This window comes from Triticum aestivum, chromosome 7B (assembly GCF_018294505.1).
Source record: "Triticum aestivum cultivar Chinese Spring chromosome 7B, IWGSC CS RefSeq v2.1, whole genome shotgun sequence".
NCBI lineage: Eukaryota > Viridiplantae > Streptophyta > Magnoliopsida > Poales > Poaceae > Triticum > Triticum aestivum.
In genome coordinates this window covers 631,356,805-631,383,784 of record NC_057813.1, presented here as the reverse complement: position 1 = coordinate 631,383,784, position 26,980 = coordinate 631,356,805, and the positions used below count along the sequence as shown (strand labels likewise).

At 40.2% G+C, this 26,980-nt stretch overlaps 1 long non-coding RNA gene and 2 pseudogenes across 2 annotated transcripts; 2 read left to right on the top strand and 1 right to left on the bottom strand.

Annotated features, from left to right (window-relative positions):
* Positions 1-4,254: 4,254 nt before the first annotated feature.
* On the top strand, positions 4,255-5,205 carry LOC123162489 (uncharacterized; annotated as a pseudogene).
* Positions 5,206-10,232: 5,027 nt separating this feature from the next.
* LOC123158299 (sodium/hydrogen exchanger 7-like) lies at positions 10,233-22,072 on the bottom strand (annotated as a pseudogene).
* LOC123161158 (uncharacterized) lies at positions 17,570-19,626 on the top strand. 2 transcript variants are annotated; one of them, XR_006480566.1, is made up of 3 exons: positions 17,578-18,411; positions 18,524-19,017; positions 19,194-19,626. It is a non-coding gene; the product is annotated as an uncharacterized lncRNA (long non-coding RNA). The 2 variants fall into 2 exon arrangements; XR_006480565.1 differs by lacking the exon at positions 19,194-19,626 and having other exon boundaries at positions 17,570-18,411; positions 18,524-18,923.
* Positions 22,073-26,980: the final 4,908 nt, after the last annotated feature.

Below are 26,980 nucleotides of genomic sequence, written 5' to 3'. Positions count from 1 at the left end.
TAAAATAAGCGACTCACCACCGTCCCACCGCCCAAATGCACCACCGTGCGCCGCCTCCTATGGCTGGATCCAGCCGGCGCCACTCACCGTTGCCCATCCGCAACGCTTGGTCAGCAGATCGACGCCGCCTCCTCCCGCGTCGGCAGTGGATCCTCCTCCCGCCCCTCCTAATCCCGCAACGCACCAGCATTCCCCGACCTCCCACCGTCGCCGCCATCGGGGCCAAACTACCACGGGGTGAGACAACGCAAAATGAGGACCTGGATCGCCGAGATCTATGATCGAGATGCCGAGACTGGGTCGCAAATGATGAAGAATGCTATGAAGACATCGGCAGTGGAGGCGGAAACGTTGGCAGCGGCAGGACCAACATCTTCGATGGCCCAGACCCGATGATCGGTGGGTTGTCTAGAGCCGAGTGGAAACAGGCTGCAGAAATAGCGGCTCTCGGAAGCAAAAAAACACGTTTTTTTCTTTCTGAGAGACAATCACGTGCCTCTCGCGGAAGCAAACCACAGGAAGCAAATTTGTGCCTCTTGTGAAAAAAACATGTTTTCCCCTTTTCAAGAGGCACAATTGTGCTTCTTGCATAAATGAATCTATGCCTCACGCGAAAGGAAAAAAAACACACATTTTTTCACGCAAGTTTTTTCTCCAAACTTTTTCACAAATATCTAGGGAAAAGCTGAAAAACCCCGAAACAACCAATAAAAACCCCAAAAACCTGTACAGAAATATAAAATAAAATTCAGAAGAAGCGCCCAGCACGGGACACGTGGCGATGATTGTTGTTGGGTTAAATATGACAGTAGAGAGCGGTGATTGATTCCAGGATAGACTGGTTAATGCATAACCCGCTAGCAACTGCGTCTCCTATCAGGCTTGTGTTTTGTAAGTTGGGTGGTGCCTACTTTAATAAAAAGAGGCAGTTTACCACTTGTTTTTTCGTGTTTGTCTTTTGTTTTTACTTGTTTTTTCTTTTCTCTTTCTTTTCTTTGCTTTTTGCTCGGTTTTTATTTTCTTTTATTTTTTCTTTTACTTTCTTTATTTCATTCTCAGTTTTCACTGTTTTTTTCATTTTTTTTTCATTTTATCAGTTTTGTTTGCTTCTTTTATAATTTTCATCGGTTTTCTTTTGTTTTACCTCAGGTTTTTTTACGCATTTTTGGTACATACCAATACATGTTTAACATTTTTAAAATACAAGATTAACATTTATTAAAATAGAGAGTCAACTTTTTTTCTATACACATTTCACATTTTTCAAATGCTAGATTACCATTTTTTTCAATGGCAATAAACATTTTTTGAATACATGGTCAACTTTTTTCTATAGACCTTAATATTTTTTTTCAAATGCTTGATTAACCTTTTTTAAATACAAGTTAATTTTTGTGAATACATGCTCAATTTTTTTCTATACACTTTTTATTTTTTCAAATGCTTGATTAGCATTTTTTAAATACCAAAATAATATATTTTTAATGTATGGTCAATATTTTATATACACATTAAACATATTTTAAATTCTTGATTAACATTTTTCAAATACAAGTTTAACATTTTTAAGACATGGTCAACACTGTATAGACATTTAACATTTTTCATATTATTGATTAATGTTTTACAAATTTTTTGTTAATAATTTTTTTCAAATACTTGGATCAACATTTATTAAATATTTGATTAACTTTTTTCTCCCATATTGTATATTTTTTATACATTTTCATATAAACATTTCTCAATAGACATTTAACATTTTCCAAATGCTTAGCTAACATTATTTTTTAGAAATGTTTTTCTAATATATTTATTTAAAATAGTAGAAAGTATTAAAAAGTAAAAGAACAAAGCAAAAAATGAAAAAACGTCAAAAAAGAGCCTTCGGCCTCCCGCGCGGCTGGGCCGGTTCATCTCTCGCTCTTCGCGACGCGAGGGTTCCCTAGGTCTTGCTATAAGCCAGACATAGGGGCGCCCCGAGAGGGTTGCTTCTCTCGCATGAAGAACTTCTTATCTCGCATAGCAAATGGGCTGGTCCGTTTACCCTTTTTTATCGCTGTTTTGAATCTGTTTTTTTCTCTCTCCTTTTTCTGTTTTTTCTAAGTTTTTTCCTATGTTTTTCACCGGTTTTCGTCATTTTATTCACGATCATTTTGGGTTTTCATGTTTCCTTGGTTTTTTATGGCTTATTCTATCTTTACACAACCAGTAGGAATTAATCATGGAGTAATCATTCAAATTAATGATTGCCTCATTATAATTGATCTTTGTTATAGTTGATATGCCTAAAGATCCTACTGCACCTATCATTCTAGGTAGGCCATTTTTTAGAACTATAAAAGTTACTATCAATGTCTTTGAAGTAAAGCAATTCACCCGTGGCCTCTCCTAACATAGGAAAAAGTCGACCCCATGAGGTGACATCCGCTTAAAGCCTTCGTACACGGCCTCTAACATTGTCTCGCAGCCACTAACAACCAATACCCTTTACCTAATGTTGACTTAGTGATGACAACACTCCATGACACAAACTAGGGGGGGGGGGGGCATGAAGAGCACACTAAGGAAAGAAAATCACTTGGCCAAACACTTCCGAATGAGCATAGATGATATGATTAAAAACAATGAATTACTTTGACATTTTTTACAAAAAATACTTCATTTAGCAGTGTTTATCCGGACTACCCCTTTAGCGGTAATTTTGCCAGTTTTTAACCCATTTAGCAATCTATCATTTGGGAATTCACTCTAAATAAATGACAAAAAGATGTCCTGCTTCAAAATAAGCCAATGTTCCGCTTCACATTTTCTTTAACAAAGCAACATCCCAATGAATATATTGATTCTCAGTTTTACTGACTGACCCGATCGAGAACTAAACTAATTTGTGCTTCATCTTGTAGGATCAAATCTCAAGTCATCAATAACACCCTTATAAAAACCTTCGTTAGTTTGGTTAACCCTCTTACACCGAGGGTAAAGATCCTAATATAGAAAAATATCTATATAACCACAATTATATGGCCAACTATATATATTTTTAATTGATCAAAAATTTCTCCATTTGAAAAAAACAAAATCTAAATTCTAAATTCTAAAAAAAACTAAACAGATCCATAGAAGTTATATGCTATGAGTAAACCAAATATAGCCCAGACTCACATAACAAATTGCATTAGTAATAATTCATATGAATTCATAAAAGAATTAGAACTTTCCCGGGTTAAGTTTATTGATGGACTTAATCACTTTAAAAATATGGTTAACTATGCTATTGCATTATCCATTCATCACCTTCCATATGATCCATAAAACATCTCAAGTAAATACAATAAGTAAGAACATACGTGCTTCATAAGAACGAAACAATTATATATTTCATATGCACATGGCGATGATTACATACTAGTAGATTTTTTTATCTTTTCTTAACATTACGCGTTCCTAAGTCCTAACTTCGTATAGAGCCTCTCAGGGATGATTATTTCTGTCCTTCTATCAACCCGATAGCCTTCCCTTGTTAACCTTTCTTTGTTTGAACGGTAGTTAGCTGCACACTCTTCGTTCTAAGTACCAAAGATGCTGGGGAATTGGGGCCAAACATAGCCTTCCTCAAATCCTTGAATGGTATTTTCGCTGTCTGAATAAACATAAAATAATTAAGGGTATGTATGTTCAGGTGTGTGAAATGATGATAGGAGGGAAGACCCGAACTTGGGGATTCTATCATAGGGGTGCATGGATCCATCCAATCCGGCCTCTCTCATTATCATATATCAACATCTATCCTGCTCCTGCACCATAATATTTGCAACAAGAGAAGCTTACCGCGAGCCAGGTGAGTAATAATTCCTTGAAAGACAATTCATTGGAATTATAAATGAGATCTGGTCACAGTTATCAGAAAAAATCAAATTAAAACAGTGGGAAGTTGAGAAGGTACAGGAAAAATAGTGACTTTTTTTTTGAGAAAAAAAATAGGAACTCGAATAAGCGTAGTATGCGCGACGGTTGTTGGGCCAGGCCCAACGAGGCGAAGGGGGGACGCGAGTTTCCGCAAAAGGCGGGAAATAGAAATCGCGCGGGAAGCGCATCGACTGATCGCCGGGGTAAAAGTAAAAACTAAACATGGAAATCCGACTGCAGCTTGGGACGATGAGGCGAATCCGATTTCAGATGGAAGCGCGTCGTCTCCACACCATATAATCCCACCCCTCACCAATCCAATCCCTCCTCAAACACAGCTAGCTCGCTAGGAAACAATGGCCGTCACGAAAGCGAGGAAAGCAGTCAAGAGATCAGCTTCCGCCATCGCCGACGCCGGAGCCGGAGCCGGCGGCTCCATGTCCATGGCGCCTCCGCCCGGTCCCGGCGGGTTGAACGAGGTCCAGCAGCCGCCGCCGCTGCCTCCCGGCGTCTACTTCAACCCGACGAGCGCGGACAGCATGAGGTTCCTCAACCGGTGGATCGCCGGCGACAACAAGATGCCCGACGCGCGGGGGTTCATCTTCCACGCCGACATGTACGCGAACGACCCTTACGCGCTGCAGCAGCTGCACCCGCCGGCCAGCGCCCGCGCGGGCCAGCACACGTGGTGGTTCCTCGGCGAGAGCAAGTTCCAGAGCCCGTGCAGCGCGGCCATGAACAAGCGCGCCGACCGCAGCGTCCGGACCGGCGGGTTCTGGCGGGTGGAGCAGACCAAGGAGGAGCTTCCCGAGGGCGGGCGTAAGAACTGCTTCGGGTTCTACTACGTCCCGAAGAGCCCAAGACGCCGTGGCTCATGCAGGAGTTCACCAGCGACAGGGACAGGGGCGCCGGCAGGAAGGGCGTGCCCGCGCTCCACAAGCTCTATGTCACGCCGCGCCCCGAGGGCCTGAGGGAAGTCTACGGGGAGGACGGCCTGACGGAGGGGAACAAGAAGCCTGTCCCGGCAGACTATTTCGCCGCGGCCGCCGCGCTGATGCCGCCGGGTAGTGTCCGTGGTCTCCGGCAAGAGCACGTTGAGCCGCCACAGGCGCCGGATCTGCCGCCTTCGCCCCCGCCTCTTCCTCATTACGGCGACGACGGCCAAAGCTTCATGAAGGGCATACTGTCGTCGGTGGGTCTTCTTCATTACGACGACAGCGAGATGCGGCAGGACTTCATGGGGGCAGCAACGCCAGCGAACGTTCTTGGTCAGTACCAGCAGCAGCATATGGGGGTTCCTCCACCTGCGCCGCCGGGCCTCCATGACGAGGAGGCGCCGTCGGATAATCTCAGCATGCTAATGGACCAATTCATGAAAATACTTGACGAGCCAGCGCCAGCGGAGACGGTCAGGGGGGAAGAACCGGCGTGGGACTCTTTGCCGGACATAGTTGATCCTGATGAGTTCGTGAAATTCAACAAGGATGCTTAGATTGCAGCTCCACTTAGACTGAGAGATCCAAGTTCCACTTAGACAGACGGATCGATTGATCTGCTAGCTAGAGACTATTCTTTGGTTGATTAATTTGGTTTGGGGGATTTAATTTGTGTGGGGTTCTAGTCTATGCTAATAGTAGTTCTCCCTGTACTGTGTGTTTGTATTAGACTCAAAAATGTGATGTGATGTTTCTTTGAGGGATATATATCATATGATGTGATTAGTTTCAAGACTGTTTATATATTTAAATAATTGCAGGGAAAGAAATGTTGATTTAGTAGGTTGCTTTCAAATTCCTGCCCTAGTAATTTTACTTGATTCGATCATATGAAAATGGCAGAAGATTTCCATGACAGGCATGAAGTTTGTACATAGTTATAACCGGAAATTCTCGACTGTCTTGATGTTTTCAGCCCACAAAAAAACCATTCCGGAAGTGAATGGGGATTTTTTTTTCTTGACTGACGATCATATGAAGTTTGATCGCTTTTAGTGCCAAAATGTGAAGTCCTAATTGACGATCCCATGGATTTTCTCCACTGAGCACTTATCTCATCGTCCTGGAAACGAGTCAGTGGGATGCTGAGAAAATCATAGAGGGATCAACTTCATGATCTCAAGCACAACATGGCTCAATTGTGCAAGAGCTAAAAGTTTTGCCATGAGAGAAGATTAGATATATCTATGAGAAGGAAGAGTAAAGGTCTCCCAAATACATCGCGTTCCAACAACCAAAAGGTTCAGTAGTCTATATCTGGCACACTAGTCGCTTGCTCCTAGCTTGAGTGCCTTAGCATCTGACATAAATGTTTACCTTTTCTTTGAACTTTCATTTCCCACTAGTAGTGTCAGATCGGCTACCTATAGAACATGTAAATGCTTGTGACCAATGTAGGAAAAGAGAAGGTTTACACAACTTCGTAGAACGTGATTGAATGGTTGCGGCGACGCGCTCTTTGAAACAAAAACGAGAACGTCTCAAATCATATTCCGGTACATAAAGTTGACACTTCTTCTTCGGTACAACCCCCTAGACACATCAATGCACGAGATTTCTTCATACCCCTTCATAATAAAGGGTAGGATGATCTTTTTTCAAAATCAGTATGTATTATATATGGCATGGAAGACACCCTCAACTGGGCCGGCCCATTGGTGAAGACTGCAGAGAAGGCGACGCGAGATGTAAAAATTCACAAAATACCTGCCTCCGCTAAGAATCGAACCACAGACCTTTATACATGAAGTTAAGACGCTCACCAGTTTACCTGACTAGTGTTTGTGATTGGTTAGGAGCGTGCAAACTTAAGAAACCCTCCACCCGGAATTATTGGGCCCATGAGCCAAAACGGGAAGACCACGAAAAACGCACAGGAGAGATTGGAAATAAATCTCTTAACTAATGGCCGGTATTAATTAGGCCTATTAACTAACTTGTGCATGGCTACTGCATGATCCAATCAAGGAGACCCATGCGCTACCTTCCATGGAGAGGCTAGTGAATAAAATGACGTGCTTAAATGCAGCAGCCTATTTTTTTTTTTGATAAACTATGCAGCAGCCTAGTAAACATGGTATACAAGTTTTGGTGGCTCTTGGACCCAATAAACCCGAATGGAGGGAGCAACACCAAGAAAATTATGAATGAATTTTTAAAATTGAATAATGTTTCATAACCCAACATTTTTTTTGAACAACTTGAACACATTTGAAAAACATCATTTTTCATAAAAGCATGAAAATATTTCAAAAAAAATTTAATAATATTTTATACAAGCATGAACATTTCAATTTTTTAAGGAGATGTGTTATTTCAAAATATTAAGAACATTTTTTACGAGCAACATTTTGAACACTTTGAAAGAAATATGAGGAGCGTGCAAACTTTGTAACTAACATTTTTGCTAGCAGATGGGCATTGCCCATGGTAGGCATCCATGCCAGGTTTGGACGATTCCAACACCTTATGCATGTTGCGTGACATGTGGCCATTTATCGGTCATTTTCACCGAGAAAACTCCAGAAAATGTAAAAACTGCCGAAAAACTAGAACAACTTGGGATGGTGCCTTGAATTGGTCATAAAAGTTCATGGACAAATTTGGGATCATTTGAAGATGCAAAAAAGTACTCATATACGAACTCATCCGGCCTACCCGAAAACACCCTGCATTGAACATGGTATATTTTTGGACATGCATAAAATGACTACAAATTTTGCTAGCAGGTGGGCATGCCCATGGCAGACGATCATGCCAGGTTTGAATGATTTCGGGCACCATACGCAAGTTGCGTCACGTTCGGCCATTTGTCGCCCATTTTTCATCGAGAAAACTCCATAAATTGCAAAAAAAAAATGAAAACTCAAACAAATTGGCATTCTGCCTCGAATTGGTCATATAAGCTCATGGAATTTTTTGGGTCATTTCACGATGCCGATAAAACGTGCTCTCATATGGACCCATCTCGCCTACCCAAACAACCCCCGTTGAAAATGGTCTATCTTTTGGACATGCATGAAATGATCCAACTATTGCCAGTAGGTGGGCAGGCCCATGGTTTGAACGAATTTTGACACTATATGGATGTTGCGTCATGTCCGAGCATGTATATCCATTTTTCATCGAGAAAACTATAGAAAATAAAAGAACTGTTAAAAACTCAAGCAACTTGGCATGGGGCACTGGATTGGCTATTTAAGCTTATTGGGAAAAATTGGAGTCATTTGAAGATGTCGAAAAAACATGCTCTCATACGGAGCCCTGGCCTACCCGAGCACCTCTATTGAACATGGTCTATTTTCGGACATGCATGAACTTACCCCAACTTTTACGAGCAGGTGAGAATGCTCATGGTAGGCATCCATGCCATGTTTGAATTATTTCTGACACAAAAATGCAAGTTGCGTCACATCTGGCCATTTATCGCCCTTTTTTTACTAAGAAAAACTCCAGAAAGTGGAAAATTTCTAGAAAACCAAAACAACTTTGCACGGTGCCTTGAATTGATCATACAAGTCAATGAAAAAATTCAGGTTATTTAATGGATGTTGAGAAACAACATGCTCACAGTGGAGCCTTCTCGCATATCTAGGCACCCTACGTTGAACATGGTTTTTTTTTGGACATTCAAAAAAGGGTATCAACTTTGGTCAATAGGTGGGCATGCACATTGCGAAGATGCGAACACTTTTCGAATTTGCCAGCATTTTTTCATATCTGCGAATATTTTCTGAATTTATTTATTTTCTAGGGCCTAAGCATTTTTTTCTTCTCTATTTTTCTGGTTTTCTTCTCTTTTTGGTTAATTTATTTTCTCCTTCTTGAACTTTATTATTCTTTTTGAAACCTATGCAAAAAATTATTTATTTATTTGGAATAGCAGATTCTTTTTCAATACAAAATTTAAAAGTTGATATGGAATTTCACATAATGTCCCCGTACTCTCATACATGGCTTTCGGGGTTAGGGGGTTGGATTCTACACAACAACTAAGCCCCACCAAATCAAAGTGATGAAACAAAAGATGTGACGAAGGCCTCAAACAATTAATTTTTTTCAAAACATTTAATAAAATTTACAGGATTTTTTTAAAAATTCATAATAACAGTCACATCAAATTGCTAGTTTCGTATGCCAAAAAATATATTAAATGTTTCAAAAAATAATAATAACGTTCAAAAAGAAGAAAAATGAATTAATGAAAAAAGAGAAGAAAAACGAAAAAACAAAGAAAACCGCAAAATGCGTCAGATTGCCCCTGTTTCGCGAGCGACCGAGAGAAGCATTTGGGCCGTCCCATTTCTGCAGATAATGTAGGAACCACTCGTATCTGATTTTGGGAAGCTTCCCACTTTTTATTTTTCTTTTGACGGTTTCCAGGTTTACTTTCTTTTTCGTTTTTCATTTTTCACTTTCTTTTTCTTGTTTTCATTTTTTGTTTCTTTTGAATTGCTTTCGTGTTTCCTTCTTCGTTTCTTGTTTGCTTTTAAAATTTATTTTCCTTTTACAGAATTGTTTGTGATTTCAAGTTTTTCGGAAAATTCAAATTTGGTTCATGATTTTAAAAAGTTGTTCAGTATTTTACAAAGTGTTCCTTCTAAAAAAATTTATAAATTGAAAAAATGTACAGGATTTGCAAAAATACTCTTTTTTCTAGAAATCGTTCTGAATGCTAAGAACCTTGCCGTTTACAATTTGTTTCTCAACACTCTAATAATGTTAATTTCCCTAAATGTTTGGAAATTTAAAAATATGTTAGTTTTAAAATTGTTTGTTGTTTCCCAAAATCTTCGAGCTTTTTTTACAAAAATTGAAAAAAATGCTCGTGTTTTCCTATTATTTTTCATAAATTCCAAAAATATATGAGAATTTCAGAAAAGGTTATTGTTTTCTGAAAACTGTTCCTGTTTTAAATTTTTTCTCAAAACTAAAAAAATGTTTAGGAATTACTTAAAATGTTACCGGTTTCGAAAAATTTCCCAGAATTTCCGAAATGTTCCCATTAGCAACTTTTGTTCTCTAAATTCCAAAAATGTCTGCGTATTTTCAGATGATATTTAGGATTTTTCAAAAAAGGCAAGGTCTTAAAAAAATTGAATTGAAAAAAAATAGAGTTGTTGAAAAACAATTGTTGGATTTTAAAAGATTACTCTCTTTTTTAGAGAAAATATTCACAATTTCCAAGAAAAGATAAAAAATCCAATAACTGCCAGGATTATGTGTCGTAGTTTGTTTTTAAAGTGTCACGCTCTTTGTTAGGCACCAACGTCTATCAGGTTGATTGGTAAGTAGCTGCCCTTTCTAAGGTGGAGCAGCAAAGTTCGAATGTCAAAAGTCCATATTGCCCTTTATACGTTTTGGATGGGGGGTTGTAATGATGACTTGTTCTTCTCCAGTGGATTGTTCCATGCTGAGCTGCAACGCTTCAGCAGAGAAGCTACCACCCGGCTGGTTCCTCTGCCCATTGGCCTCCGTGAACAGCCTCCCTACTTCGAAGATGATAACTCTAGCTGCTTGTGCTTCCACCTGATAGCTGTTTGCTGCGTAGCAACTGTCCATACGGTTCATAGCTGTAAGTAAACAGGAAAGCATCAGTGTCAACATCAGCAATAGATATAACTAAAAAGAACATAAGGATTTCCTTTTTCAGCGATTCACTTCTTGATGGATGATGTACAGAACCTGAAGACTCTAGACCAAGTAACTCCAGGTCCATGTTTGATGGCACCAGCACTCCTGGAGGTACGATGCTGTTTTGGTTCTCTGCTTTCAAAGTTCCTTCTAGTAAGATGCCGACGTAATTATGCTCGAGCATGATGTCTTCGCCCTTGGTGTACAAGTTCATAGTAGATCCTGTGCTGACGAGAAGCCGCGTCTCTTGCATTGTCATTCTCTCGAACACACGTGGGATCAAGAGCTTAGCAATGACTGCAGCGCTTTCCTGCAATTTCCATGTGCCAGTGATTAAGGGAGCTCTTTTACAGTACCCACAAGTAAATATGAGCCATCCATTTTCTCTAATCTCATGGCTACGTCTCTTGCGTTGTCTCGTACTCCAGTCTAGATATCTAGGAGTACCGGACCAAATTGTTCGGGAGTACCTTGATTTCCAGGGCAAATTGGTAATCTAGACCAGCAATTAATGTGGTATTGTGTGGTAATTCCTCATTAACTACGGGATGTGATTAACGCCCATAGAAAACCAGCCGGATATCTCGGCTCGGACAGTGGTATTGTGTGGTAGTTACCCACTAATTACGTGATGGGATTAACGTCCATAGCGAACCAGCCGGATATCTCGGCTAGGATTCACACTTACGATTGCCTGGCCGAGTACTCAGATTAGGCGGACATCTGAGAGGCCTCGCCGCCGATCAAAGGTTGTAGTTAAGATTCCATGTAGCGCAGCCGGCGGCGGATGTATGCAATAGGGCCTCCGGGGATATGCAGCCATGGCCGTGCAAGGTCACTCGATCAGGGGTGGCAACATGTGCTTGAGAAGTCTTCGGGAAGGGAGATGCAGGGACGATGCAGCCATGGCCGTGCAAGGTCACTCGATCCAGGGAAAAAGTAATTAAACATTACCCTTACATGAGCTGTCAAAAAGTCTAAACTACCCTTTTAAACCAATGGACAGATTTAACTGGTACTCCCACCCTTACCTAAGGAGTACCAGGGTACCGTAAAAAAGCTCAATTAAGGAGTGGCGGATTAAAGATATATATTGTTAAACACAAGAAACATTGTCACATCTGAAGTAATCGATTTGGGTGAACAGATGATGGAAGCTCAAGCAAGCTGCAACGCGTGCGTTCGTTTCATACCAAAATGGGGACCGTGCTATAAACAAATTCTCGGCCACAAGAATGTTACAGAAATACATAAATCATTCGAGACAAGATGACACAACGAGGCATCTAGGGGCCATTTCCCTTAACTGTAACAATCAAGGGAAACCGGAAAAATCGAAGTACTATGTTGTAGTATCTAGTGTTTTTGTTTTTGGTTTGAGGGCAGAAACAGAAGAAATGCAACATCGACATTTCTGTTTTTCTTGTGAACATGTGGAGGGGAAAATTAGCTGGGTTCTTCTTTTTAGAAATTTTCAAAATTTTGAACTCTTAGATTAAATTTTGAACTCTTAGATTATAGATTGGATAGAAACAAGAAACAATTCTACTCAAACTTGGTTAAAAAGGAAAAAGAGGAAACGCCGCTCATCTGCAAGGTTCTGGTTCTTTGACTGGTAGCCAGCAGTTTCGCTACGTGGTGATATCAAGTAATATCCAGAAAACATCTGCTTCTATGCCCTCGTAGAGTTCAGAAAAAAAAAACTAATTGTGCAGTTGCAGTAGATGTAGAATAATCACTGAATTTAATAAGCACACAAGCAAACAGTAAAATTAAAGCACACCTGCCACAGAAAAGCCTCAACAGAAGGATCTGACCGACGCAATTGATCTATCTTTTCAGCTTCAATGAAGAAACAGCGCACGAGAGAATCTGTTATCATGTCACAGAGACAAGACTTTCCTGTTAGCACCTCGTATAGACCCAAAGTGCTTCCATGTGAGAAAATTGGGTGCAAAGATTGTCTGCTGCTTAGCCTCTGACTTCTCCACTGTCGAAAAAAGGGGGCAACTTAGGGGGCGGCGAAACGGCCCCCGAGAGCACATGCTCCCAGGGTGAACAGTAAATTCGTCAAAAATGTTGAAGGTATATACTCCAACAAAATACAGTACAGTTTAGAGCAGTCTTAAGCAGAAACATACCTTCACTGCTCCGATCGAAACAATCCATATACCAGTTGCTCTTGAGCCTTCCATATGAAGGGCTGCGCCATGCCCTTTTACTTTTTCTTTTGTATTGCTTAACAACAGAGCACGCACAGCAGCAGGCAGCATGCCGACTAATGGATGAGTGCCTAAAAGATCGCTACCTCTTGGCATTTTCACTAATTGTGGATTCCTCTTAAGCTTCTTCAGGTCTGTCTGACAAGTGATTAACTTACATGAATAAGCATAATATTTGTCGCAACTTGTGAACTGAAACCACTTTGGCAATTAAATTTCGAAGCAAAAGACAAGTCAAACACTCGACTACCTGCCAAGCATCATCCAGATGTGCCATTTCTTTTTCTTCCAGTAACCCAGTCTTCCCTAGGTTTTGAACATTCTCACTCAAGTGTGTCAATACAGCATATGTTACTTGTCGAGTCTTTAGCACACAAAGAAGCTGAAAATGTGGAAACACCTTCAGAATCTAGGCAATAATGAACTCTCAGATTCAACAACGGGAGACTACCTTGTTTATTCATACAGTGAGGTTTTTCATCACTGCTGCCGAATTGTTGTATGACAATGAAACGAAGTATTCCAAAGTTCTGTAAAACTAGGGCCTATCTCGAATGTAGAGAGTTCTGGAACAATTTCACATGAATTTTGCAGGAAACAAAATAATTCTGGAAAACAAAACTAACAAAATCAATTCCAAACTCTAAAGCTAATCATTTACATCCACTCACCCTAGCGATGCCATACAAGCACATGGAAATTCTCTACAGATCAAACTAGAGTTCCAGTTCAGTTGAGATGGTGCTTTCTTGAGTTTTGCAAAAGATAACGGGTTGTTGAGTAAACTGTCGAGCTATTGTGCTGGAGGCTGAAGGCTCCATAATAGTTTTTTTTTTAGGGGAGGCTCCATAATAGTTAAGTCAACAGATAAATGCACATTGTAAGCACTGTTAGAAATATAATTGTGTAGAGATAAACGTAACTAGAGATAAGATAGGTTTAAATAATGTCTTGCATTGTACTCCAAGTCTCTCTCTCTATTGTACTTCTATATATACCCCTACGAGGGTTAGATCAATACAACATACAACAACACAATATTATCATCCAGCGCGCCGCCCCCGGGGAGATTAATCTTCTCTCCCTGGGGGCACGGCACCCGATCGGTCAAAAGATTAGATCGGCTCCATAGTTTAGGTCAATTCCTTAGATTAGATCAATCTTCAAATTCCTTTTCGTAGATCAATTTTTTTCCTTAGCCACAAATAAACCCCACGATCAGATCCACTCCGGTGAGAAAATCAGTATCCCCGGTGATTTCCGTGCATACATCCGGCCAACAGCCTCAACCCGGCGGTTCCACGCTCAAGCTTCCATCTACAGCGCGTCATCTCCAGCTGATTCACACGCGCGCGCACGGAGGCCTGGACACCAGGAGGTCGATCTCCTGGTACGATCTACGCCTACAGCAAGCGCGCGACCGCACGGCACGGACGGTACCACGTCCAGCTGCTCCGCGCCACGGGCCGGAGGTGGCGCACACCCAGCGACATGCAGCAGATCGATCTACTCCGAGCGGCGCATGCAAGGACACGGCCGAACAACAACCTGTTCGATCTGAAATCTTCCTCGGCTCGGCGACCGCCTCAGGCCACTGGTGGAAAAAGGGCCTTTGGTCGCGGTTCGCAACTGCCATTAGTCGCGGTTGCGCAACCGCGACCAGACGGGCGCGACTAAAGGCCCCCCCTTTAGTCGCGGTTGCTTAAGAACCGCGACTAAAGGCCCGTCCACGTGGGCGGAGGACCTTTAGTCGCGGTTCTTGTGGCTAACCGCGACTAAAGGCCGCCACAGGTTTTTGAAAAAAAAAATTGAATTTTTTTTTTCAAATTTCTGAATTATTTTAACCTCTAGTCTCTAATCACCACCCCTCATCACTTCTCAATTTATTCTTTTATCACCCCTCATCATTCCAAATCATCTAACTTCCCAACCGGTCACCCATCCCTCTCACTACTCCAGCCCAAGCACGCTTAACTTCCGGGTTCTATTCTCCCACGCTCCAAGTCTGCACTTGTTGTTTTCCTGACAATAATAAGATGTCAATCCTATTAACCTTCAGGAATTTTGCTTGAGCATGAAGTGACACATTTCACTGTTTGAGTTTGAAACTATTGTTTTAAAAAACAATAATTATTTAGTAACACTAATATTTCTTGAATAATTAGTTTGACCATTGTTTGACCACAATTTGACCAGATTTGACCAAAATTGAAATAATTAAAATAATTATTTAGTAACACTAATATTCTAGAATAATTAGTTTGACCATTGTTTGACCATAGTTTGCCCACTGTTTGAATATTTTTCAATTTTTTCCACTCTAGATCTTACAAGCCCCGTAACTTTTTTTTCTATTAGGTTTTTGAGGATTTTGAAAATGTTTAACGGGGTTCCCCCCGTTAAATTTGGATGTAACTTTTCGAGTAGATGATTTTTCATATAAAAAACTTTTTCATCCGAGTTAGTATGCAAAAGTTATGCCCATTTTTACAAATTTCAGAGAGATTTTGCAAATAAAGTCAAAATTCACATTTGCAAATTTTCCCAACAACTAGACCACATATCACATGAGAAACTTATTTTCTTTTATTTTTTTGACATTTCCATTATTTTCTTTTATTTTTTTTTAAACTGAAAAGGCGATCCCGGGGGGGGGGGGTAGAGTTTGAAAATGGGACCTTTAGTACCGGTTCGTGGCACGAACCGGGACTAAAGGTCTCAACCCCATTAGTTTCGGTTCGTGCCACAAACCGCGACTAAAAGGGAGGAGCTTTAGTCGCGGTTGGCCTGGCCAACCGCGACTAAAGGCCTTTGGGCACCTTTAGTCGCGGTTGGCCTGGCCAACCGCGACTAAAGCCCGCGAGCGCCCTGGGCCCAGGCATTTGGTCGCGGTTCATCTGCCGAACCGCGACTAAAGACTTCATTAGTCGCGGTTCCTACAGTTTCGCGACTAATGGGGCTGGACGGAAGCCTCTTTTTCTACTAGTGATGGATTAGAACAAGTATAGTACACAGAAGTTGTTTTAAGCACTCGCGAATACGATCAAACTGCAATTCTACTGACCAACATGATTCACTTTTTTAAAGGTCAAGTAAAGAAAAATGCAATGACAGCAAACACCAATTGTGCTGCCCCAAAGATAGGTGGTTAAAACAACATATCTCAGCAGAACTATTGGCTAACTGAGATGCCAAGCGTTTATCCACACAATCAGCTGGCTGCAGTTGCGGCATTCATAATTGAGCTGATGGTCCCCAGTAAAATTGATAAGCATGACAAAGAAGTGTGTTATAAGAGGATTTACCTCAGTAACTATGTCAACAACTCGTTACCTTGATGTATAATAAAGCACTCACTGAACCAACACAGGCATGAAATGATGCTGCATGATGAAAACTACGAACAACATGCTTTTATAATAAACCAAAGAAAGGTTCAGTTGGCAATGAACAAGGAGAATTTAAAATGAAGTAGACATGCTTGTTTTGCAGTTTTCATGAAAACAAACACTAGACAAAGATAAATGATGATATTACCGTGCCTCTCAAAGTGGACACTATGTCTTAGCACACCATCTGCAATAATAACCCCACTGAGGGTAATATATACACACATGTATGAAATATCGTAATGGTGTCAATATAAAGTGAACTATCAAACTAAATAAATGCAAGCACAGTCCGGTTTGGGCGTTTAGCTATGAAAAATAGAAGATCTGAAAAAAATCAAAAAATATGAAAGTTGGACAAATATTGATACCTCAGTATGAAAATAATTGTGTTCGCAATGTAAGCAACTATTTCCCTGATACAAATAAAACAGCAGTAAGATATAAATAGGCAATCTCAGAAAATATGAGAACATACATAAATTCTGAGTGTGTCATAGCATCTGCTCAGGGTGTCATGAGCACGCAAGAGAAAGCGTACTTACATAAGATGACCTGTTAGTACACAAGGCCTAAGGGATCTTCTACAAGACCGTACCCAATACCCATTGTACTAGGGAAGGACTTACCCTGAAGGATCCAGCGTTTAAGCCGACTAAGGATGACATCTATGAGACCAACCCGGAGAGGATCAAGCCCTGACGAAAAGACGCATATATAGGAGGACAACTCAATTCAAACTCAAGCAACACAACCCTGTTCTTTTGAGGAGCCAAGCATGGAGATCGCTATCCGCCGAGGATAGACCCCATCTACTGCACCTTTGTTAAAATCCTCGAGATAATAGAGAAAAGTGGGACCCTAGAGTACTGTCAAGTGTTATATAGTGCTGCGTACAGGCCTATGTAGTTTCTCCCTTATATAGGGGTTCATTTGCATATGTACCTTGTACTTCTCTGGCCTGTTTGGCCCATAGATATACAAGGGTTCAGTTCGTAACAAGTATTACCCATACAGGAGCCTGAACCTTGGGTAAATCCGTGTCAACTGAGTCATCTATGGGTTACCGACGTGCGTTGCTCGACACCCAAAGCGTATGCATATTACGATCGCAGGATCGAGAGCTCACAGATGGAATATGACAAAACATTCCTACCACGTGCAAATACTAGTTTGGTACTTCCTTGGTCTCATAATATAAGACGTTTTTCCTAGGTGCTCCACCCCCTTACATCTGAACCTTATACCCACATCAAGATTAGTAATGGTGCATGTATACCCTTTGTATTCATTGTGGTATCCTTTATTAACACTCAATTAACTGGCAGCGTATAGGCATGTATTCTGTCGCAATGATGGGCCTCGTGTCAGGAGATAGCTGGACTTCACGCTACGAACAGTGCCCTCCATTAACTTGGCCTGCTCCTCTCTCGTGTGTGGCTAGATATTTCCGAGCCCGTCTACTGTTTCTCTCCTTCACTCCTCCCCTGAACGGCCGAACCCTCGTCCCTATCCATCCATCTCTCTTCCTCTGCCCCGTGAGCCACCGTCGTGCTTCTCCTCCACGCTTGTTGTGCCCCGCCTCCAACGCCACCCACGCGTCGCCGGCGCTCGGGACGAAGCTCCACTGGCACATCGCCTACAGCCGCCAATGGATTCAACCTCCAACCCCACCCCACACACGGCCAGCGTTGGATCCGGGAACGGTGGAAGCACGAACCGGTGACTGCAGATCCAGCACGGCTGAGACTTTGGGGATGAAGGCCGTCGACTAGGCAAGGATCCTCAGTGTCGAGACCGTCTTTTCTTTCCTCGATATTCTCTCTGTAAATTTTCGTCCCTCGAATTTTCTCTCTAAGTTTTCCTGGATCTTTTTTCCCGATCAACTCTGACACCCAATGGTGTTCAGATCGTATTTGTTTCTCGTTTTTTCTCGCAAATTTTTCTTTCCTCGAAATCTCTCTGAGGTTTCTTGGAAATTTTTTCATCGTCAACTCTGACACCCAATGTTCTCTCAAATTTTTCTTTCCTCGAATTTTCTCTCTGAGGTTTCCTGGATATTTTTTGTACAACATGATATTGTGGTGTTCAAATCTTGGTTTTTTAGGCGGGGAAAAATCTGGGCAATTCTGAGATTTTACATGACTGTGATTTGCGACAGAAAATAATCAAAGTGCCCGTACTGCAACAATGGAGAAGGTTAGTGATGGGTCATGGACAAAGAACAACCCCGGCAAGTATTTCTACAAGTGCAAGCATCACTGGGTAAGTTTTGGAGCCTTACTCATTTGCTCCAATCTATTTACCCCGTATTGGAAATGAGTTGGCGAGGCATGGTTGTAACAGAAATCTTGTTTGTTGTTAATCCACAATATAGACTAGGAGGTGTAAATTCTGTTAATGGGAAGCGGTGTACATCAAGAAGTGCTTTGTGCAAGGTGGCCTAAGCTGTTCATCCATGCCGACAACTTGCCCAAGAATAATAAGGCGCCTCTCAATGTCCTCTCCTCATCGTTGGGATTCTCAGCCCAGCCGTTGTTCTGTACCCCTGCATCAGGCTACATGGAATATGCTAATTTAGGGATCTGTGAAGCTAATCCCCTAGATGTTCCCTAACTATCTATCCAGGAAGTTTAGTACCTGCCATATATGTGTGTAACCAGGGATTTCCTTTACCAAGAATCTGCCGGAAAGTTCAGGCCTATCTCCTGGACACTGTAAACATTTTCAAATTTGAATCTTCAAACACACTACCATAATGGCAGTTAGTGCATTTATACTTCCCTAGACCGGGATGTGGCTGATCTCTATAATTTACCTGCTCGGATACAGAGGGACTGCAATTCAGATGACAAAATGCAGTGAACCAAGGTGAGCCTGTTACATAAACATTGCCGAGAGACCAAATCAAACGTTGTTTTGTTTAAAATTTATAATAGCAAAGCAAGGATTACATTGGGCAGTCCTTGAGCCATTATCATCAGCATTGACAGTCGAATATTCAGAAACTGCACACTATCTGAATCACCCTTTCTACTCTTTAACAGTGGCAAGTAGCCAAGTACAGTCATCTCCCGAGCAGCAAAAACAGCCGAGGGAGCCCGTAGTAGATTGATGAATCCTGCAATCCCACACTGTGTGCACCTAAGGTTTTTTTTTAAAGCGTGAGCAACATGTTTGATTTGATTTGGAATGAAGCCAGTTTGGACAACAGATTTGACACGAGGACTAGAATGGAGAAACTTGGTGCCGACTCCATTGCCAGAGCTATGCATGCTCCTCTACATCATGGCGCTGAATCTAGGAAGTCTGCAGTAGAGGGGACCCGGTGATTGGCCATGATTGATTTTGGTTAATGGGGGCAGGATGTAGAATGGGGGAGAGAGAGCCTAAATTAATTTTTTTTCCTGTTCGCCGGTGCCTGACATGTACCGCAATCAATTGATATTGGGCTCCACTGCTTGTATCCTGGCAACGTATTGCAGCTGTATCTTAACTGGTTTAATAACATGCATATTAAATGTCACGATCTGCCCAAAGTAACGGTTGGCGTCGATTCCGGTGGGCGGAGCACCTGGGAGCCAAAAATCCGCGTCCACGTTTTTTAACACTACACTAGAGTCAAAAAGCGTCTTACATTATGGGACCGAGGGAGTAGTATAGTAAAATTTGATGTAATCATTACCCTCACTTTGTTGCCAGTTACAAACTCTAAAATTCTACTAAGGCTACTTCAGGAATCAGGACAATGATAATACATGGTCATTTAGAAGACGAAATATTAAATCGGATGTGTTTGTGTTTTTGCGAGGGAAAAAATAGAAGTGGACAAGTAACTATATACTGGGCATGAACAAACTTGGCAACTGGTATGCTAATGCAAGGACATAAATTTATCAAAATCTCCTGAAAGTATAGGTTATGCTGACAGAAAAAAAGCATGACCAGGATTATGGAACTGACAGAATACATGAGGAACAGTGAACAAGTTAGCCTATGTGACCAGGAATACCATGATCACTGTTGAGAATCTTGATCTTTGCTGATAATATAAAGATAATATGAAAGGACATATGTTGCTAGAACAATACCAGAAATCATGCAGACTTCGGCGATTGTCGCCCTTAAAAGTAGTTTTTTGCAAAAGCTGCATAGAACCTGCCAGACATGGCAAAGTTAACACTGGAGGAACGAGATTAAAGGATATGCCAATCAGATGTGAAGACAAGTTTTACTAACATTCCCAAAGCTGTGACGGTCAAAATACCAGAGTACTTCAGTGCATCTTGCACCTGACATGAACAATATTAGCTAAAGAAAATAACCACCAAAATACTAAATAACTGGTGGCTTCTATATCAGAACTCATAGATGATTTTTTTTTCTGGAGAAAACATGACAAAGAACAACTAGTAGAACCAAAAATCTGAACTGATGGAGAAGGTTGGGCAATCTTAAACATGGACAAAAGAGGGCAAGCAAATTTTTAGTTTAAATTGAAAAGGCCGAGGCTTGAACCCAAGACCTCTTGGTTCTGAATTCATATTAAGTTTAATGCACCCAACCAATAGAACCAAAAGTCCGAACTGATGAAGAAGGTTGGGCAATCCACATATACTTCAACATTGTACATGCATATCTGGAACTTGCCTTAGATTACCAGTAAAACAGCATCAAGACTCATGAGCAATTTGCAAAATGAGCTAGCACAAAAGATAATTCTAGGGCTGGTACCAAGACTCACAACTCATTCAGTTTGTTGTGAACTATTTCAAGAAACTGAACAAATTATAGCCTTACAAAAAGAGTATGAGAGCTTGAATATCTTCTTTGTCGTTGGGATGAAAACAGTTCATTCTCTTCAGATTCTAGATATCTAAATCAGGTAGCTACTTTGCCATATGCATATCAAGAAGTTACCTCAGATTACTAGTAAAATAGCATCAAAATTAATATTGCAAAAGGAGAAACATGATTCTAGGACTGATGCTAAGACTCCTTCCATTTGTTCTGACTATTTCAATAAACTGAACCAATCGTACCCTTCAAAAGAAAAAGCAGGAGTACAGAGCTTGAATATGTTCATTATCTTACAGTATAGAAAGCAATATAGCTGACAGCAAGAGTTAGCGTCATCTCCAAGATTGTATCGTTGAAAGTAAAGCCAAGCCATAGTAATGATATGATTGCAAATGCAAGGCCCAGAGCAACACTGGTCAAAGAAGACACCAGTTAGTATTAGAAGCATGGTAGCCATATTTGGCAATTTGATTGAGAAAACATTCTACATACGCTCCAAGTGAAACTTCCGATAGGAACATCAATATCGACCCTGCATTGAAGCTTCTTCCGAGCACCATTTGTAAGAATAACTGATAGACAACAACAGAAACCCTGTAGAAAAAAAACAGCCTTGGATTTAGTATTGTCAATTTTTCATGCGTGAAGTCTTCTCTCATTCAGATTAACTTGTACACTATATTCTCCAGAGCCTTTGCCATAAACACGTGTGTCAAGTCTCAGGAACAACTGTACTGCTACAACTAATACTTTGAATTTTAGTTTTAAGTACAAGTACTAATGAGCCTTTTTCCAACCAGAGAGTGGACCAGTCAAACATTCGAAGAAAAAAACTTGTAACCTATCTATCTGAGTCACAGGTTGTATCTTTCTTCTCATAATCGGAGTTGCTCCAACAAAATTGACATGAAAACAAAAAAACATGTTTAGATTGGAAAAAGGCATACCCGTCGTTCATCAAGGATTCTCCCTCAATAATCATACTGAGCTTTTTACTTGTTCCAAGCTCTTTTAGAACTGCAACCACGGCCACAGGATCAGTGGCACTCAGCGGCGGAGCCAGCGTACAAGTGTCGGGTTCAAATGAATCCAACGGATTTTGCTCCGTACGTGCATGTATGTGCATGTTTAGATGAGGTGAACCCAATAAAAAATTGTGGCTGAACCCATCAACGAAAGGTTGTCACGTGAGAGACTAAACAAAGGGCCCAAAAGTGAACAGCCCACGAGAAGTCCTGACTCCTTGCCGTAATTAATACCGTGATTAGTCACCTACGCGGCGGCACGCCTTGTCTTCTTTTCCTTTTCCAATTCGCATCGGATCTCTCTAGTCTGTTCGTGTTCTTGCTGCCTCGTGGCGAGGGAGAAGCCGCCTCTCGGCCGGCCGCAGGCAGAGATCGACAGTGGCAACAGTTGTACCCAAAAATTTGAGGTAATTAGACTACATTGCCTCATCTCATCTCTCTTATGTATGTTTTATCTAGCCTAATTGCCTAGTTCGATAGTGATTTTTGCCCTAGTTTTTTTTAATTTTTTATCCATGGACTTTCACTGATCTAGGCTATGGAGCGGTTTTTTCCAAAGAAAAATCGATCACCAGACCGAGAGAATGATGCAGGCACATCAAGGTCACCCATTAGACGTAGGCTAAGTGCATCAAATAGTATTGCAGCTAGTCTTCCGAAGGCTACTATTCATAAAGAAATTAACTTAGATGAGTTGCCTTATGATCCGGTTGATCGAAAGAGAGTTTCATTGTACACAAGAAATCCAAAGAAGCAAGATGAGATTAGGCGCAGATATTTAACGAGGGGACCTTACAGGCCACCGTCTAATTTTGATTACCCGCAGAGGGAGATTGGAGATACCCAACGGAGATTTAATCCAGATTGGTTTAATGATTATGGTCGTTGGCTTGAGTATAGTGACAAAGTGCATAGGGCCTTCTGTTTGTGTTGCTACCTTTTCAGAGATTACAATGAAGGACAAGCCGGGAGTGATGCATTTGCAATTAACGGTTGGAACGGTTGGAACAAGAAAAGCAGACTTGATACTCATGAGGGTAAGGGTAATGTTAATAGCTTTCATAATGTGGCAGTAAAAAGATGTGATGCTTTGATGAATCAAGAACAGTCAATTCATGTTGCTATGGATAAACAAACTGATCTTACAAAAAAGCAAAATCGAATCCGGCTTAATGCTTCCATTGATTCGGTGAGATACTTCATACTTGTTGCATCAAGGCTTAGCATTCCGAGGCCATGACGAATCAGAGGAGTCACAAAATAAGGGAAATTTTCGTGAGTTGGTAGATACTTTGGCAAACCAAAATGAAGCTATACGGAATGTAGTTCTTGAGAATGCTCCAAAAAACTGTAAGTGGGTATGTGAGATATTCAAAAGGAGATTGCAAATTATTTTGCAAAGGTAACATTAAATTTTAGTGCCTATTATTTATGTTTTCTTACAAGTAAAAATGTTGTCTAATGAGTTAATTATCTTTTGTGCAGATAACTTTAGATTCTATTATTGAAGAAATTTAAGGTGACGTATTTAGTTTGTTGATTGATGAGGCTGCTGATGCGTCTGACAAAGAGCAAATGGCGGTTGTTTTGAGATATCTTAGCAAGCGTGGATTTATCATTGAACGGTTAGTTGGAATTGAACATGTGAAGGAAACATCAGCAACTTGTCTCAAGGCCACTCTTCAAAAATTATTCACGAAAATTGGATTAAGCATAAATCAGGTCAGAGGCCAGTGCTATGATGGGGCTAGCAACATGCGTGGTGAGTTTAATGGCTTGAAAGCAAAGATTATGCAAGAGAATAAGTCAGCATATTATGTGCATTGTTTTGCTCACCAGCTCTAGTTGGTTATTGTGGCAGTATCAAAGAAGCATGACGATGTTGCAGATTTTTTCTATATGATCTCCGTTTTATTCAATGTGGTTGGAGCTTCTTGCAAAAGAAAGGATATGATTAGAGAGAAACATCGAGAGGACGTAATAAAAGCCATAGGCTGTGGGCAGATTGCCACTGGCACAGGGTTAAATCAGGAACAAACTCTTCAAAGAGCCGGTGACACACGCTGGGGCTCACACTACAGGACCCTTTCAAGTCTATTGAAATTGTTCCCATCAGTTATGTCTGTTCTTGAATATGTTGAGAAGGAAGGCAAAAATGATAAGAAATGTCAGGCACGTGGTCTTGTAGCATATTTTGAGACCTTTGATTTTGTTTTCTATTTGCACATGATGTTGCATATATTGGGAAATGCAAATACTTTGTCGCAGTCTTTACAAAGGAAGGATCAAGACATCTTGAATGCCATCTCATGTGTGAAGTCAACAAGAAATGAGCTGCAAGAACTAAGGGATAATGGATGGGACTCACTTCTTGAGAAGGCATATTCATTTTGTGAAGAGCATCACATTGAGAATGCAAATATGCAGGAGCAATATGTTAATCGGCACAAACCACGGCAAAAAACCAATAATACAAACCTTCAACATTATCGAATTGAGTGTCTTAATTCTGTTGTTGATTGGCAGCTTCAAGAGTTTGATGACCGCTTCAATGAGGTAAATTCTGCATTGCTTGGGCACATGGCTTCTTTCAACCCCAAAGACTCTTTTGCTGCTTTCAACTTGGACAACTTAGTGAAGCTAGCTGAGTTTTATCCAGATGACTTTGATTCAAGAAAAAATGGATGATCTTGGTCCTGAACTTCGCACTTACATTGACAATGTGTGGGCAGATGAAAGGTTTCCCAATTTGGACCGAATTGCTGATCTTGCCAAATTAATGGTGCAAACAAATAAGCATGTTACGTTTCCTTTGGTCTATCATCTTTTAAAGCTAGTATTGATATTGCCAGTTGCCACAGCATCAGTCAAGAGATGCTTTTCAGCTATGAATGTTGTCAAGAAAAAATTGCGCTACAAAATGGGTGATCAATTCATGAGCGATTGCCTAATTTGCTATGTGAAGAAAGATATATTTTCCACCGTTACCAATGATGTAGTATTTAATATTTTTAAGGCAATGAAAGATCGAAAGGGGACACTCTAAAATGTGAGTACCTTTACAAGATTCTTTTGCTTGATAATACTTAATCTAAACTTGACAAACTAACTTGTCATTTTTTTCAATGTGCCAGGAAGATGAGAAGCTACATCTGAAGCTACAAAGTTATTTATGTAAACAAATGATTTTGTAATTTTTTGAACCGGTATGTCTTGCACTCTTTAGTTTTTAATGCAACACGATGTGTGATATGTGATACCATATTTTTATTCATTATACTGTTTTTGGGTGCTATAATTCTGTGGTAAGATAATTTAAACTTAGACTTTACACTTCACATACTAGTACCGAGTTCTCACATCCAGTCATGAAGTGAACCCAATGACCAAAATTTCTGGCTCCGCCCCTGAAGATGGATAGATCGAAAGTTTTCTTGCAAAAGAAAAACAAATCACGTGAAGATGGCTTAGCTTCGTGCGTGCCTCTACCAACTTACGTGCACACTTTCTTTTCTTTTTGAGCTTCTCGTGAACACTTCCGAACGAAATGCTTGTGTCTGCCATCCCACTTGGGCCATACCTGAAGGGCGCTCTATGCCTCGCTTCACGCGAGACGTAGGGAACTCTTGCATGAAGGGCGCCCATATGCCTCGTTCTTTTTTCTTTGTCATGTTTTCTATTTTTGTTTTTTGTTTTCTTTATACCTCCAAATATTCTAAATAGATATAACAAAAAGATATTGCAAAAAATGTTAACCAATGGGTTTGAAAAATGATAAATATGTATAGATAAAATATTTCTCATGTATACAATACATGTTTACAAAAAAATACAATGTGCACCAAAAAAGTTCTTCAGGTATTTAAAAAAATATTAATCAAGCATTTGATTAAAATATTAAACAAGTATTTGGAAAAAAACAAGCATTTGAACAATGTTCAGTGTGTATAAAAAAATGTTGGCCGCATATTAAAAAATGTTAATCATGTACTTGAATTTTTTTAATCAAGCATTTGAAAAATGAAAATGTATATAGAGAAAAATATTGACCATGTATTCAAAAAATACTAACTCCTATTTCAAACATGTTAAGCATCTATTAGAAATTGTATTAGATATATAACAAAAATGTACAATGTGTATGCAGAAATAGACATAAAAATATAAGTTTTTTGAAAATGTTAATAATGCATTTTAGAATGTCAAATATGTATATAATAAATGTTTCTGATGTATAAGAATAATGTTGAGTGTGTACTGAGAAATAGTGTGCACGTATTGAACAAAAAGAAACCAATGAAATATCAACAAAGAGACAAAGGAAAACAAAGAAACCTAATAAAAACGAAAAAGAAAAAGAAAGAAAATAAAAGAAACGAAAAAAGAAGAAACCAATGCAAAACAATAAAACTGAGAAAACCAACCAACAAACAAAGAAAACCAAGAAATAAAAAATAAAAAAGAAAGCAAAAAAGACAATGAAAATTGTGAAAGAAACAAATAAAAACAAAACCGAGAAAGAAACAAAGAAAAGCAAGGAAAAAGCAGGGAAACGGGAAAACAAAAAAGATCATGAATTAAATGAAGAAAACCGGTGAAAAGCAAATGAAAAAAACTCAGAGAAAAAAAAAGACGAAAGAGGAAAAAAACGGATTTGAACCAGCGATCGAAAAATGGTAAACGGACCATCCCAGTTGCTATGCGAGATAAGAAGTTCTTCATGCGAGAGAAGCAACCCTCTCGGGGTGCCCCTATGAGACTGCCTCGTTTTTTACATTTTTTTTTCATTTTTTTGCTTTGATTATTACCTTTGTTTATACTCCCAAATATTCTAAATAAATATATTACAAAAAAAAATTCAAAAAAAGAATGTTAGCCAAACATTTGGAAAATGTTAAATGTGTATAGAGAAATGTTTCGCATTTACACGAAAAATCTATACAAAAATATACTATGTGTGCGAAAAAAGTTGATCATGTATTTTATAATGTTCACCCAAGTATTTGAAA